The 14,436-nt window shown below is 45.8% G+C and overlaps 1 non-coding gene across 1 annotated transcript; it reads left to right on the forward strand.

Annotated features, from left to right (window-relative positions):
- Positions 1–1,551: 1,551 nt before the first annotated feature.
- Positions 1,552–1,624, forward strand: TRNAK-UUU (transfer RNA lysine (anticodon UUU)). Its single transcript has one exon. It is a non-coding gene; the product is annotated as a tRNA-Lys (tRNA).
- The last annotated feature ends 12,812 nt before the right edge of the window (positions 1,625–14,436 follow it).

A 14,436-nucleotide genomic window follows, 5' to 3' on the forward strand; every position in this document is an offset into this window, starting at 1 on the left:
GCGTGGCAGTGGTGTCACCTCAGAAATGCAGAGCTCCCTTGTCAGGGTTGTCCTGCTCCTGGCGCCCTTGGCCATTCTCCTCACCCAGCCTGTGTTCAGAAGGGCTGTTTGGATGTTCTTGTACTGAAGCACTCCCATGTTCCTTTGAGCCAGGGTGCTAAGCAAGGTGTCCCCCCTCTCTTCTTGCAGTGAACCAGAAAAGGAGATTTGTGAGTGTCACTGTCCCTGGCTGCTGTGCGTCCCAGATAACTGTGAGGCTTAGGAGTCTCCATGGGTGTCACTTGTTTTTTTCCTGGCCGGTGGAGGCTGTGGTGTTGATAGGGGAATGAGGGAAGGGCTGTGATGGGGCTGATGGGGCTGGAGAGCCTGGGCCACCAACCAGTGCTGGGGCCAGGTGGGAAAGTGGCTGGTGATGGGCGATTGAAGGCCTCCCTGCCAGAGTCAGAAGCATGTGAGATGCAGCTCCAAGGAGCATGAGTCATCCATCATGCCAGTTCTTTTTGCCACTTCCTTGGGCAGAATGTCCTAGAGTGGAGTGATTTGTAAGTTGTGGTTCTTGCCCTGGCTTGGTGTCTTCTTCTGCTGCTCATGGTGACTTGGCAGAGAAACTGCTTGCAAAGGATAGTGATCCTTTCTGGTTGCCTATATACTTTCATCACTGGAAGTTGTACTTTGCCCTCCACGTTCCTTGGAAATATGTCACCTGAATATTCAGGCAGCTGTTTCCATTAGGAAGCCAAACCTAATCCATAGGAATAACTCACAGTAGCTCCAATGACCGTGTTTATAAATACCGTATTCTTCCCATGTCCTTTAGTGACCTCCAGCTTTAGTGACCTGGCTATACTTTTATGTCCGTTGCCTTCTGATTTGCAAAAGATTACCTCATATCCCTTGTGCTTCTCAGCCTTCTAGTCGGAAAAGCTATTACATGGGAAGAATAAGAGCCCATTTAGGAATAACCATGAATGATGCGTAGATCCGACTGCGTGGACACCTGTGGTGACTTCAGAAATACCAGGTTAAAATATGGCATTTCAGGATACGGCTGAACTTTGGTATTAATAGTTATCTGTATCCAGAGTCATCCTGTAGTGCTACCAAGTCCTGAGATCTAATCCATAGTAATGTTTTCTTTGTGTGCATTTATCTTGTCTGCAGTGGATCAGAGGAAAGAAATTGGTAAAGTCATTATTGTCTCTTAAGTCCCTGAAACCTAGTGAAAGGGCAGGCCTGAAGAGAGGAAGGGATGGGTCTTATTTTACAGGACAATGAATGTAGAGCTTGTAGCTTGGACTCCGGGGGCTTCAAAGCCTTTCCCGCATGCGGTTCCAGGTGCACAACTCCCACCTCTCTCTTTGCATGCTCAGACATTCATCCAAAACTTGATGGTTTTCACGTAGAGATGCCTACCTTTGAGCTACTCCCTTAAACTCTCATCTCAGGACTTCATGATCCTTCCCTGCAGGCTCGTCTTTTCACCTCACACATAAAAGCACTAGCACAGGTGATTCTGCCCTGGCATACACTTAATAGGGATTTGTCAGATGAGCCCAGATAGCTCAGTTGGCAGAGCATCAGACTTTTAATCTGAGGGTCCAGGGTTCAAGTCCCTGTCTGGGCAGAAGTAATTTCTCTTTGACCAGGCTGGAGAGCTGGTCAAATTTCATGAGGTTTCCCCCAAACCAGCCCATGCTGGGGGTGACCTGCTGGAAAGGGGCTCTGCTGAGAAGCACCATGGAGTGCTGGTGGGTGACATGCTTTCTATGAGCCAGCAACGTGGCCAAGAAGGCCAACAATATTATGGGGTGTGTAAAAAGGAGAGGTTATCCTCCCCCTCTACTCTGCCCTAGTGTGACCACATCTGGAGTGCTGTGTCAGTTTTGGCCCTCCCAGTTTAAGAAGGACAGGGAACTGCTGGAGCAAGTCCAGTGGACAGCTGCCGAGATGATCAGGGGACAGGAGCATCTCCCTGATGAGGAAAGGCTCAGACACTTGGTCTTGTTCAGCCTGGAGAAGAGAAGACTGAGGGGGGATCTCCTCAATACCTATAAATATCTAAAGGGTGGGTGTCAGGACGATGGGACGAGGCTCTTTTCAATAGTGCCCAACGACAGGGCAAGGGGCGACGGGAACATGTTGGAACATGGGAATTTCCACCTCAATAGGAGGAAAAACTCCTTTTCTGTGGCAGAGGCTGCCCGGAGAGGCTGTGGGGTCCCTTCCCTGGAGACATTCACACCCTGCCTGGACGCGGTCCTGTGCCCCTGCTCTGGGGGTGCCTGCTCAAGCAGGGGGTGGGACGGGATGAGCTCCCGAGGGCCCTGCCAACCCCTACTGTTCTGTGATTCTGTGACTTCTCAGCAGCTTGGTTTGTATAGTAGTCTCTCTGCCTGCCACATCTTCTGCACAAAGCTGTCACAGTTGCACGGACCCAGAAACTCACTGGGAAGTGCACTCCCTCCTCCCTTTGCAGGATCAGGGAAAATTTACCCAATGTGTTCCTTTGTATCCACCCCTGCCTGAGAAATTCACAAAAGGTGGCTGAGATCTTTTTTTCCCCTGAGTGTTGCAAAGGGAACTGTCTCTTTCTGTGCTGACCAGGGATCTCATGTGGTTTGAAACGTGGAGCGTGCCTAGTGGGGTGTTTGTGTACAATGCCAGCAAGGCAGCAAATTGGGACCTGAGGGAGGAAGTGGTTCCCAAGCAGGAAAGTCATCCCAGCTTCAGATCCTTCTTCAGACCTTGCAGGTAATCACAGGTCTTGAGAGAGCAAGAGGGAATCTGAGTATCTGCTGATGTGCATAGTTGATCCTTAGACTCAGTCTGAGATTAGCCAACTTGGAGTTGGAAAATTTTTTCAGTCAATGTTTGGAGTTTGGTTTTTCTTACCTTTTTTCCCCCCTTTCTGCCCCTTATTTGCTTTCAGACTTCAGAAAGGCTGGTGGCTGTGCAGATAAAATAATGTATTTACTTCTATCTGTACTCAGTGGCTTGAAATCTGTGAATACACCAGAATCAGTGGTGAGCATAGACTGGACTGTGAATCTACAAACACTTTTTATGTCTCTGTCACCTAAAGAAGGATTCTGGATTCTGGGCTTCAGTTTAAAAAATTGCTGGGCAAGAAGTGATCCATGGATACTGTTAATAGTGCAGAAAAATCCCAGGAAAGTTGGAGTTCACCTTAACTGTGAAGAGAAAACGTTGACTTTTTTCAATGTTACTGACAAGTCTGTGATGTTTGTGTTTAGAGACTGGGCATTCGCAGAAGTTTATCCATTCTTTAAAAACTCCCACAAAGAATCAACCATGAGAATTTGTTCAGTGGGAGAGGAATAAGTTCTTAAAATATGTTAATTTTGTTGTGGCATGGAAGATCATATTATTACCTGCACAAATGTAGTCCTTAATTGCAATCTATGTATTACACATTCTTGATCACATTCTGCATTCCTTAGCTTCAAATATTTTCCATTCCCCCAGCCTTTTCCATATGCATTTTGTCCAATACTTGAGGCATGCATGCATAAATAAGTGAGCTGTCCCATGCCATGGTTTGAAAAATGATATGTTTATCTCAAGAATGATTTCTGTAGAGTCTTTTTTCTGGAAATAATTTCAGTCCTTACAATGCATTTCAGTGATCATCATTCTGAGGTTTTGTTCTGGACTGCTGCACTGTGTACTTTGTACTTATATACAAAGCCCAACTTCACATCATGAATTCAAATACACACACTCCAAAAAAGGCAAAAAAAAACATAAGGGCAACCTCTCTCCATCACTCTTCCAGATGAAATTCTTAGAATTTTGGAGGAAAAGGAGGAAGAAGATTTAAAACAGAGTAATTTAAAACATCATAATATGTCTACATGTCACTTTGTGGGTGAAGAACATGCCATCTGTGCTTGAAGAAGAGTCTGAGAGGCAACATAAATTGGCTGAATGCAGTGCTACATCTTTCTCTCATGCTTTGAACCCTTGTGGTAGAGTAATATGCTCTCCTAGTGCATAAGTAGCCCCGACAGAGCTGTCTGCTCCACAAGATCTTCCGAATCCTAACCTTTTGCCAGGTAAAATGTGATTTAGTTGCCTAAACATAGGCACCCATGGCTCCTTAAGATTCTTTAGGACATCCAACATGTCTACATGCGGCTGGACATCCCAAAGAGGGACACGGCAGCCTGAGGTCACAGAGGGAGACAGCAGCCTCATCATAGCCTCATAAAACCAATCTTCCTCAGCTCCTAAATGTTATATGTTCCTGAGTCTACACACAGATGTGTCCAAGGGATCATTCAGATCAAGCAGCTAGCCTAACACTACCAGTTGTCCGTTGGAAAGGTCCCTCTCTCTTCAGAAGCACATAAAAACCCCATTCTGTCCCTCCCTGTTTGTTGTGTTAATGGTAGGAGTCTGAGGAATGGCTAGGGGAGACCCTACCGTTGAGCCCCGAGGTTCAGGCAGGACCCCCTGGCTTTCTAAACTCCTTCTCCAAGGGGAGTCTAGGTGCGGCTAAGCCCAGTCTTAGTCTCAGACTTGGTCAATGGTTTGTTTTCTAAGGGTTGTAGAAGTAACCACTCATCAATTTGTTGTTAGTAACTAATTTGGCAGATGCCCCGGCTGGTTGCATTCGATGAGAACAATCACGGCTAGGTTAATGAATGGTGCCATTTATTAAAGCAGCAGACACACAGGTTCTTTGGATTGCCGGTGATAGGATTGCTGGTTACAAGACACACACCAATACTAAGAAGATGGGTACACTGCTAGGCTACAAGTGTGGTGCTAAACAAATATAAGGCGACTCTATGCATTGGAGATTTACAGGATGACACCAATGCCCTAGAGATTTATGCAAAATAAATACGAAGCAACTCTATATATTGGAGATTTACAAGGCAACTCCAACGCCTTAGAGATTTACACACCTCTAATGCACTAGAGATTTAAAGTGACTCTGTATAGAGGTTTCTAATCTTACTCAAAGGCATCCCAATGCCTTGGAAGGGACCTCAGGGATCATCTAGTTCAACCTTTCTAGGAAGAGCGCAGTCTAAACAAGATGGCCCAGCTCCTTGTCCAGACGGCTCTTGAAGGTGTCCATCGTGGCTGAGTCAACCCCTTCCCTGGGGAGATTATTCCAACGGTGACTGTCCTCAGTGTGAAACACTTCCCTCTGGTGTCCAATCGGAATCTCCCCAAGAGCAAATTGTGTCCATTCCCTTGTCCTTGTCCTTGTCCTCTCCATGTCACTCCTTGTAAAAAGGGAGTCTCGGTCTTCTCTGTAGCCACCCCTTAAGTACTGGCACATGGTGACGAGATCCCCTCTGAGCCTCCTTTTCTCAAGGCTGTACGAACCCAGCTCTCCCAGCCTACCCGTGTATGGCAGCTTCCCAGTCCTTGGATCATCTTGGTGGCCCTTCTCTGGACCCCTTCCAGCCTGTCCACATCCTTTTTGTACAGCGGGGACCAGAACTGTATACAGTACTCCAGGTGTGGCCTGGCCTTCCTAATCCTCCATGTTGGTATCCTCATCGTATTGGCAGCTATCATTTTTAACCAACGTGTAACCAAGGGCAACGTAGCATCGCCTGAGCAGAGATAATTGTCTTCTCAGCCATGTCATAGCAACACACTTGCGTTAAAGTGTCTAATTCTGTAAGCAACTTCTCTGAATGACACTTTTCCCCCTCAACATCCCCTCCTACTGCCAGTCCACCAGCCGTGGGCCTCTCTACCAACCCTCACACTCCTGATGAAAGAAGAGATGACACTGACCTGCCACTTCCAGTCCAATTGCCATGATCAGGTATCACGCCATTTTCCTGCTGTTACACTGCAAATGTACTTCCCTTTGTCAGGTACCCGGACATTCTTCATCTTTAGGGACAAATTGCCTGTGCTCCACTGGCTGAGGAAGAGCTCTGTGCATCCCCAGCTTTGCTCCTTTAGCCAGCTGTCTTTGGCCACTTCGTCACAGGAGATCTGAGTGTCATGAGAGGCTGTAGAGCAACCCACGGAACTGTGATGCTCCTGGGAAAAGCAATGTGTGACAAGTGGCAAGGCAGAGTGACATCTTCCCCAATGAAGCTGATGATTGGGTTGTTCGGAGGAAGGCTGTGGAACTGGTCTGTTTGAAGACAGCAACATTTAGAGGAACGGTTCAAAAAGGCTGGAGAGGGCATCTGAGTCACTCAGCCTGGGGAGAGCATTTTCTTTGCTACGTGACCTCCAAAAGCTGGAGGCTTCTGGGCTGAAGCCCTTAGAGATGTTTGGCAAGATAGGGACAATGATTGGGCTCAAAAACCAGACGCAAGGCATGTCTATTATACCGTGCAGCAGAGCTAAGTGCAGAACCACTGAGCCTGATTCACTGAGCTCTGCATGACACAAGGTTGATCAGACCAAAAACTGGTACTGAGTAGTGGGTGAATGCAGTGATGACGGGAAACCCTACTCTGCAAATCAGCCTTTGTGGATGCCTTGTAGGCACTGAGTAGCTGAAGGTGTTTATGTCCCAGACTCGTACAAAATTAATTCTTTTTTTTTTAATGGTTCTGCTCTCAGCAGTTCTGGAGTTGTTTGCTTTGTGTCTGATCCTTCAAGGGTCCCTTCCTAAGGCAAAACACAGTTCACATGAACTCAGAAAATGTTTCACTGACCTGTCACATCCAGCTCCAACAGTTTCATCATGCCAGCTCCCAGAGCCCAGGCTGCAGATGTATTTTCCTTTGTCAGTGTATGAGATGTTTTTCAGCACTAGAGACAAGTTCCCATGATTTAGTTCAACAGAAGACAGTTCTGTTCAGTCCTTATGCCTCCCATCTCTTATTTCTGTCTTGGTTCTCCCATTACTGAAAACCTTGTTGATTAATTCTGAAGAGTGAAGCAAATTCCACCGCACAAAAAATTTCCAGTAAAATAATCCAAGAACAGGCAGGGCAGGAGAGTATAACTTCCAATTACTCCAGTAACAGGAGATCTCAAAGGCAGGCTTCTATATGGAGCTGTCAAGACTCGGTGTAATTGTATTTATACACTTAGGAGATCAGTGTTCAGTGGAAAGACAGAGATAAACACTTTCATGGGGCATATCAAGTTCAGTGTCATAGTCTCCAGCCCCTGAACAAGTCTGCATCCCATAAAACCCCTGAAGTGGCCTTAGAGGCAGACCTTTATCTATGGGCAACTGAAATGACTCTTAGGTGTGCTCCGAACGGCACTTGAGGCTCAACTGTCTGTATCAGCTACATTTCTGTCAGCAACCATGGGAGCCTGGATGCTGTTTGCTTAAATTTAGATGTAGCAGCTGTACTCAAATCTCACCCTCCTTTAGGTTAAAAAAAAAAAATCCTTCTTTGCCTCTGCTGGTTTTACTGGTTGCATCTCCACTGATCATAAAGTATGAAATTGTAGTTAAATGTCAGATGAATCCCCCACTGCACAGCTCACAGGAACGAATTGTTCTTTCAGTATATTCTTTTCCATGTGCACTCCTAAGGCGGTGATACAAGCAGCTGGGGATAACCTGTTTCATAGCTTAGCTGCCCAGCCATCCTACCTGGAATATTTTCTTTATCATATTTGTTTGATCCATTTTCAAAATGTCATTGCATTTCACATGGGCAGTCAGCCTACTACCTGAACTAATGTTCCAGTGAACCCATTTTCCCATCCCTGTTGGAATGAAAAGAAGCATCTTGAAAGAGAAAAGATCTGTCTGGAATTCACCTTATCATGGCATGGAGAGACTACGTCAATCTTTCTTACAAGCGGTGATATCCAGGCACTGACCTGTGACATAGATCATGTGATCATTCAGTTAAGATGCCCTGAGACACTTGAGGCGGCTTTAGGTAACAACAGTAGGAACTAAATCCCTTCTCTTTTTACTGTAAGGGGAGCATACCAAGGGGAGTCAGGGAGCTTAGGTACCTTAGATGCTTACCTGACGAAATTTACTTGTATCCAGTACAATGTGAGCTAGTCTAGGGCATTCTTCCTTTCAGAGAACTCCCAAATGTCTGCCTTGGGCCCTGGGTTGTATATGCCTGTCCTCTGATGATGTGTAATTTTTTCTAGGCTTTCTCAAACAGAAATAGTGTCTAGGTAGGTACCTTTATCAAGTCCACCTAATCAGCACAAGTACTTCACGTGATGCATCTCACCCCATCGTAAGAAATGGAGAGTATGGAATGTTGTAGAATATAGCATATGTTTTCCATATAGACTTCATCAATAAACTTAATTCTGAGCTTAGTGCGGCAGGTAACTTCCCATAGAGTAAGCTACATTTCCCAGAATTTGGAAATCTACAATTTTTGCTGTGTATATTTATATGCATCCATACGCATATCAAAAAAAAAACCAACCCAAGAATCTTTGCTGATTACTTGGTTTTCATAACCGTATGGCATAAATTCTTCTTACCACTAGTCTTCTGAAGTATTTGCAGAGCAATCAGGGTATGTGTCATTGCGCGCCACATGAAGAGGAAAGCCATGGCTCAGGAGTGGCAGCAGCTGATGCTCTCCAGACAACTGCACAACAGCCAGGCAACGGCCTCAAATGACTTTCCTCGGTGAAAACAGGAAGTTATTAACTTAGCTTTTTAGAAAGAAGGCACCCTCCAGAAAGGGTTATCTGAAATATAACACCACAAGGGACCAGGAACAAGCTACGTCCTTACAGGACTACTCATTATGTGTAGCAGAGCTAACTTCCAGTCAATGAGCATTAATGCTACTTGCACCACCCAAATGCCTCGGCATATGAACTCATTCAATGAGTTAAATTACTTGCAAACGAGTCTTGATGTTGCATATCTTTCCCCCTAAAGTCTCGTCCTTTTGAAAATCTTTACGTACGTTTGCTTTTAACCGATGTCTACCAGGGAGACTAATAATAATGTTCCAGGGAAAGAAGAATGGGGGAATGGAAGTGATTTGTTCCAAGTACAATGGCATTAACTCAGGACATAGTTTTATGTAACAAGATATTTGTTTAAAAAAAAGCTTAGCTTTTTCAGGCATGTGTCTCTCACACCTATTCCTAGGGTTTATTGAGCTTCGCCGGGACTCAGTTTTTCCATTTTAGAGAGTTCATTTAAGAGTAGCAGAGCAAGCATGCATGAACGAAAGAAAAGGTGGTTATAAGGTCATTAATTTTTCAAATATGCATAAATACATCACGGTGAAAAAAGCAACAGAGGAATGAGTATCACTGAGAGCTTTTATCTTACAATTATTTAAATAGTTATTTATGGCAATGATATGACAAGATAGCACTGAAACAGTAAAAAGAAAATGGAATATGTATTCCTCATACTTACATTCCCCAAATTATTGGCAGATGGAAAAAAGTGAATTAATAAAAACAAAACAAAACAAAACCCAAACAAAAAAACCACCGAATTATTTCAGATGCCTTGAGTCTTTTCAAACAGAAAATTGTGTGTTCTCCACTCAAAGCTGTTACATCTTGCAGGTTTGTGTTTACCCCATCAAACATGCCAAGAAAACAAGCTGGCCTCATGGCTACAAGCCAGCACAGGCCAGAGAGCTTTAGTAGCTCAGGGACAGCAATAACATTTTCAGGCACTGACCGGGATCTGAAGCAACAAAACCACTTTGACATGATACGGCCCTTCAGGAAACAGGTTCTGCAAAGACCTCGGGTGGACTTCACTGGGCCTGTTTGAGACAAATGTGATGAATGCTATCATTTAAGTGCTTTTTTCCTTGCCATTCACTGTAAAGGAAAGAATAATTACTCCCTGTCATTGTACACATCTAAGAATAGGGAGGGTGAGTCCTCCATCCCTGATCTCTCGTGGGCACCGGTGTCAGGAAACAATTTGTAGCTGAGCTCCTCTCCAGAGTTCTGGGAAGTCCAAAACCATCTCTGATTCCCTGATGACAATGAGCAGCCAACTTCTCCAAAATGAAAAACTGCCCATGGGCATTGCACCAGCTCTGCTGCTGTAACAGCTTTTGAGGAGACAAAACACCTCTGCAGCTCAGAACTGGGTACATATTTCTCTCCATGGTTTGCACTTCCCAGCCGTACTGACTCTCAAGCCTTATGTAAACTTAAGAATCTTTAGACAGGAAACTTGCATTAAAAGATTGTAGCATGCTTCAGATGGATCTGGCTATTTCTGGAGATTGAGACTGATACCTTAACACAGTGGAGAAGGATTTTCACACCTTGCTCTTGCATTACAGTGAACATTTTCACTTTTACAAAAAGAAAGAATTCATTCTGTAAGCATTTTTATAAATGGTCAATATTGTTGATAAAACAGGAGCAATAAGGGCAACAGGAGCACCTAGGGCAATAAGCTGAATCAAATCAGATAATAGGCATAATGCCACTAGTGTCCCCAAGGGGCAAATGTGCATATCTATGACTTTTGGATGTTTAATGACAGCCATTAACACAAAACATGCTCTCGGCTACAGGAAAACCTCATTTTTTCACTTTTCTAGTAAAGGCATGGCCATTTGAGAGAAGAGGACATCACTTTCTATCTGCTATAAACTCAAAACTGTTTCAAGGCAACACTGATATAGCAGAACACAATAAGGAAATTCTCCCTTGTTCTGTTTTAGATAAGGCAGAATCATATAAAATTATCATAATTGCAGACCAGAGGTCTGTTCATATCTTGCTGAAAATACGATCATTTTAATTTCTTAGTTGAAGGTGGTTCCTTACCTGGACAGCAGGAAGGAAAACAGCCTTCACAAGCTTTCCTTGCATTTGGGAGAACTGGAGTTGTGTGCCAAGAAATAGATTGACTTTATTATTGTTTGCTTATTTTGCTTTCATACGTTGCACGGTCATAGAGTTGTTTATTAACCCAGGGACTTGGGTAAAGAGATATCACTCCAGTAAAAGCAATACCTTTGTTATTACAACCGTGACACAGGGCTCTGTTCATCCCAGCTGAAACCTCAAGGTGAGGTTGAGCTACAAGGTAACACAATTGCATCCTTTCATACGATGATCTTCCCCGGTACCTCAAGACATGGATTATTTGCCATGTGAACACGTGGCTTCAACTAGAGCAATGAAGACCATGCTTTGTGTGAAAGGCATGCTATGAAAGGCAAGCATGAAAATACAACTCTGAATTTGTTGGTTGGAGGGAGAACTGAACTCCCCTGTCCGAGGTGTACATCTAGGCTGTTGAGCTGCTGCCTACCTAAAAGCCTGTCATCATCCATTCGCACCCATCTTTTTGGTGATTTTCAAATAGCAGCAGGAACTTTTTTTGGTTCTTTGAAACAAAGGACACCAATAAAAGAGGATGGATTTTATATCCCCTTCTTTCTGTGCTGAAGCTATGAACCTACTTTTCCCAGGCCGCTGCCTTTATTACTACTGTGAAGTGGTGTATGGAAAAGCTGGTTGTCTTGTTTCCCTCTGGAGCTGATGGAGAAAGACAGGCATCTCTAGAGCATGATTCATCCCAGCAGGCTGAACAGGGAACTCCTGACTTAGTCTGAACACAAGGAAGAAGTGTATGGCAGGTGGAGAATGGTTGGGCAAACCAGGAGGAATGAAGAAGCATTGTCTGGGCTTGCACAGATGGAATTAGGAAGGTCAGAGCTCACCTGAAGTTAAAACCGGTGAAGAACAAGATACTTTGGCAGCAAAAGGAAGACTCAGAAAAGTGTGGAATCACTGCCAAAAGGGGTGGGAAATTTTCAGGTTCTAAAAGGACCTTTTCCCCCATTCTGAGATAATCTATGCCAGACTGTGGTGTAAACCTTGTCAAAGGCTGTGTGTCTTAGTATTTTTAAACCCACGTGCATTCTACCCACTGGATTCCTTTTCTCTACGTGCTTATTGGCAGCTTCAGGAAACACCAGGCAGTGCAGACAGGTATGATTTCCCTTTCCAGGAGCTGAGCAACTCTTCTCCGACAGATTGCATTTGTCCCTGTGCCAAGAGTTCTTGTTTTAAAACAGCCTCAATAACCTCATTGAGGTGACAGTCAGATGGCTGCGTAGTTTCCAACATCCTATCCAGACCCTTATATGTAAACAGGAATTACAGAGGCAGCCACCAGTCATCAAGTGCACGGTCATTAAGTAAACACTTGGCTGACAGTTCTGCAGTTTCCCTCAGGACTTGTATGTGACACCATGTTATTCTGACTTACCGATATATTATTTGCCCCAGTCCATTCCCAGCCAATGGAATTTTCACTATAGTCTTGAACATCCTTTGCAAGATGATCTTGATACTACTGATTTTTCAGATCTCAATTTTTTAATATATATTTGATCTTACAGACTTTCCACTTATTCTGATTTTCCATTTTCTTATGCTGAACTTCTCTGTGTGACATGGTCTTAATTTTCATACTGAATCAGGGAACTTTTGTTAGACAAGGTTTCTTTCTGTCTGAGGTGAGACACACAGTCTATGAGAGCTTCCAAAGCAATGTCACTAGTGGTGTTCCCCAGGGGTCTGTGCTGGGTCCAGCCCTGTTCAATATATGCATCAATGACCTGGGTTATGGGACAGAGTGTAACCTCAGCAAGTTCGCTGATGATCCCAAGCTGGGAGGGGTGGCTGATGCACCAGAAGGCTGCGCTGCCACCCAGCGAGACCTGGCCAGGCTGGAGAGCTGGGCCCAGGGGAACCTCGTGGAATTCAGCAAGAGCCAGTGCAAGGTCCTGCCCCTGGGGAGGAACAACCCCCTGCACCAGCACAGGCTGGGGGTGACCTGCTGGAGAGCGGCTCTGTTGAGAAGGGCCTGGGGGTGCTGGTGGGCAACAGGTTGACCCTGAGCCAGCACCGTGCCCTTGGGGCGAAGAAGGCCAACAATATTCTGGGGTGCATTAAAGGGAGTGTGACCAGCAGATCGAGAGAGGTTATCCTCCCCCTCTATTCTGCCTTAGTGAGACCACATCTGGAGTGCTGCATCCAATTCTGTGCCCCCCAGTTCAAGAAGGGCGTGGAACTGCTTGAGCAAGTTGAACGGAGAGCTACCAAGCTGATCAGGGGCCTGGAGCATCTCCGTTATGAGGAAAGGCTGAGAGACGTGGGTTTGCTCAGCCTGGAGAAGAGAAGACTGAGGGGGGATCTCATCAATACCTATAAATATCTAATGGGTGGGTGTCAGGACGATGGGACGAGGCTCTTTTCAATAGTGCCCAGCAACAGGGCAAGGGGCAATGGGCACAAGCTGGATCACGGCAAGTTACACCTAAACATGAGGAAAAACCCCTTCCCTGTGCGGGTGCCAGAGCAGGGGCACAGGCTGCCCAGGGAGGCTGTGGAGTCCCTTCTCTGGAGACATTCACACCCCGCCTGGACGCGGTCCTGTGCCCCCTGCTCTGGGTGTGCCTGCTCAAGCAGGGGGTTGGACAAGGTGACCTCCAGACATCCCTTCCAACCCCAACCAGAGCCTTGTCCCATCATATGGACACCCACCTTTTAGATATTTATAGGCATTTATGACACACACACATGCGTGTGCGCACACCACCCCCCCAATCTTCTCTTCTCCAGGCTGAACAAGCCTAAGTCTCTCAGCCTTTCCTCATAACGGAGATGCTCCAGGCCCCTGACCATCTTGGTAGCTCTCCATTCAACTTGCTCAAGCAGTTCCATGCCCTTCTTGAACTGGGGGGCCCAGAACTGGACACAGTACTCCAATGTGGCTTCACTAGAGCAGAGCAGAAGGGGAGGATAACCTCCCTCACCCCGCTGGCCACACTCCTTTTAATGCACCCCAGAATATTGTTGGCCTTCTTGGCCCCAAGGGCACGGTGCTGGCTCAGGGTCAACCTGTTGCCCACCAGCACCCCCAGGCCCTTCTCAACAGAGCCATTTTCCAGTATTTCAGCCCTCAGCCTGTGCTGGTGCAGGGGGTTGTTCCTCCCCAGGGGCAGGACCTTGCACTTGCTCTTGTATGTCCCTTCGATATACCTGGAAACATTCCCATGGTCCTGTCTCAGGGGACTTCAGAGAAGCAACACACCCCTGAGATTTGCAGCACTGCAGCTCCTCCATGCACATGGTCCCAGTCATGACTTACCATCCCCAGCAATTGTCTTCCTTCTCTTAGAGCACTTCCTTGTGGCTGGGCTAAACCCCGACCTTTGTGTCCTGCCACGTACCACCACACTCTTATGGCCTCAATTCCAAAAGTATGTCTTTGCACCATTACCTTGTATCTTGCCTAGACTGCACTCCCATCTTGTCTAGACTGTGCTCTTCCTAGAAAGGTTGGCCTAGATGATCCATGGGGTCCCTTCCAACCTGTGATTCTGTGATCTGCAACCTCCCTTATCTCCAACAATCTTGTCCCCTTATCCTCTCTTAGTGAACACACACTTTTCTTGCCCAGTGGCAGCATGCTGGTTTTGGCTAGGGTAGAGTTATTATTTCTTCATAGTAGCTACTATG

The sequence above is a fragment of the Phalacrocorax aristotelis genome, chromosome 29 (assembly GCF_949628215.1).
Source record: "Phalacrocorax aristotelis chromosome 29, bGulAri2.1, whole genome shotgun sequence".
NCBI lineage: Eukaryota > Metazoa > Chordata > Aves > Suliformes > Phalacrocoracidae > Phalacrocorax > Phalacrocorax aristotelis.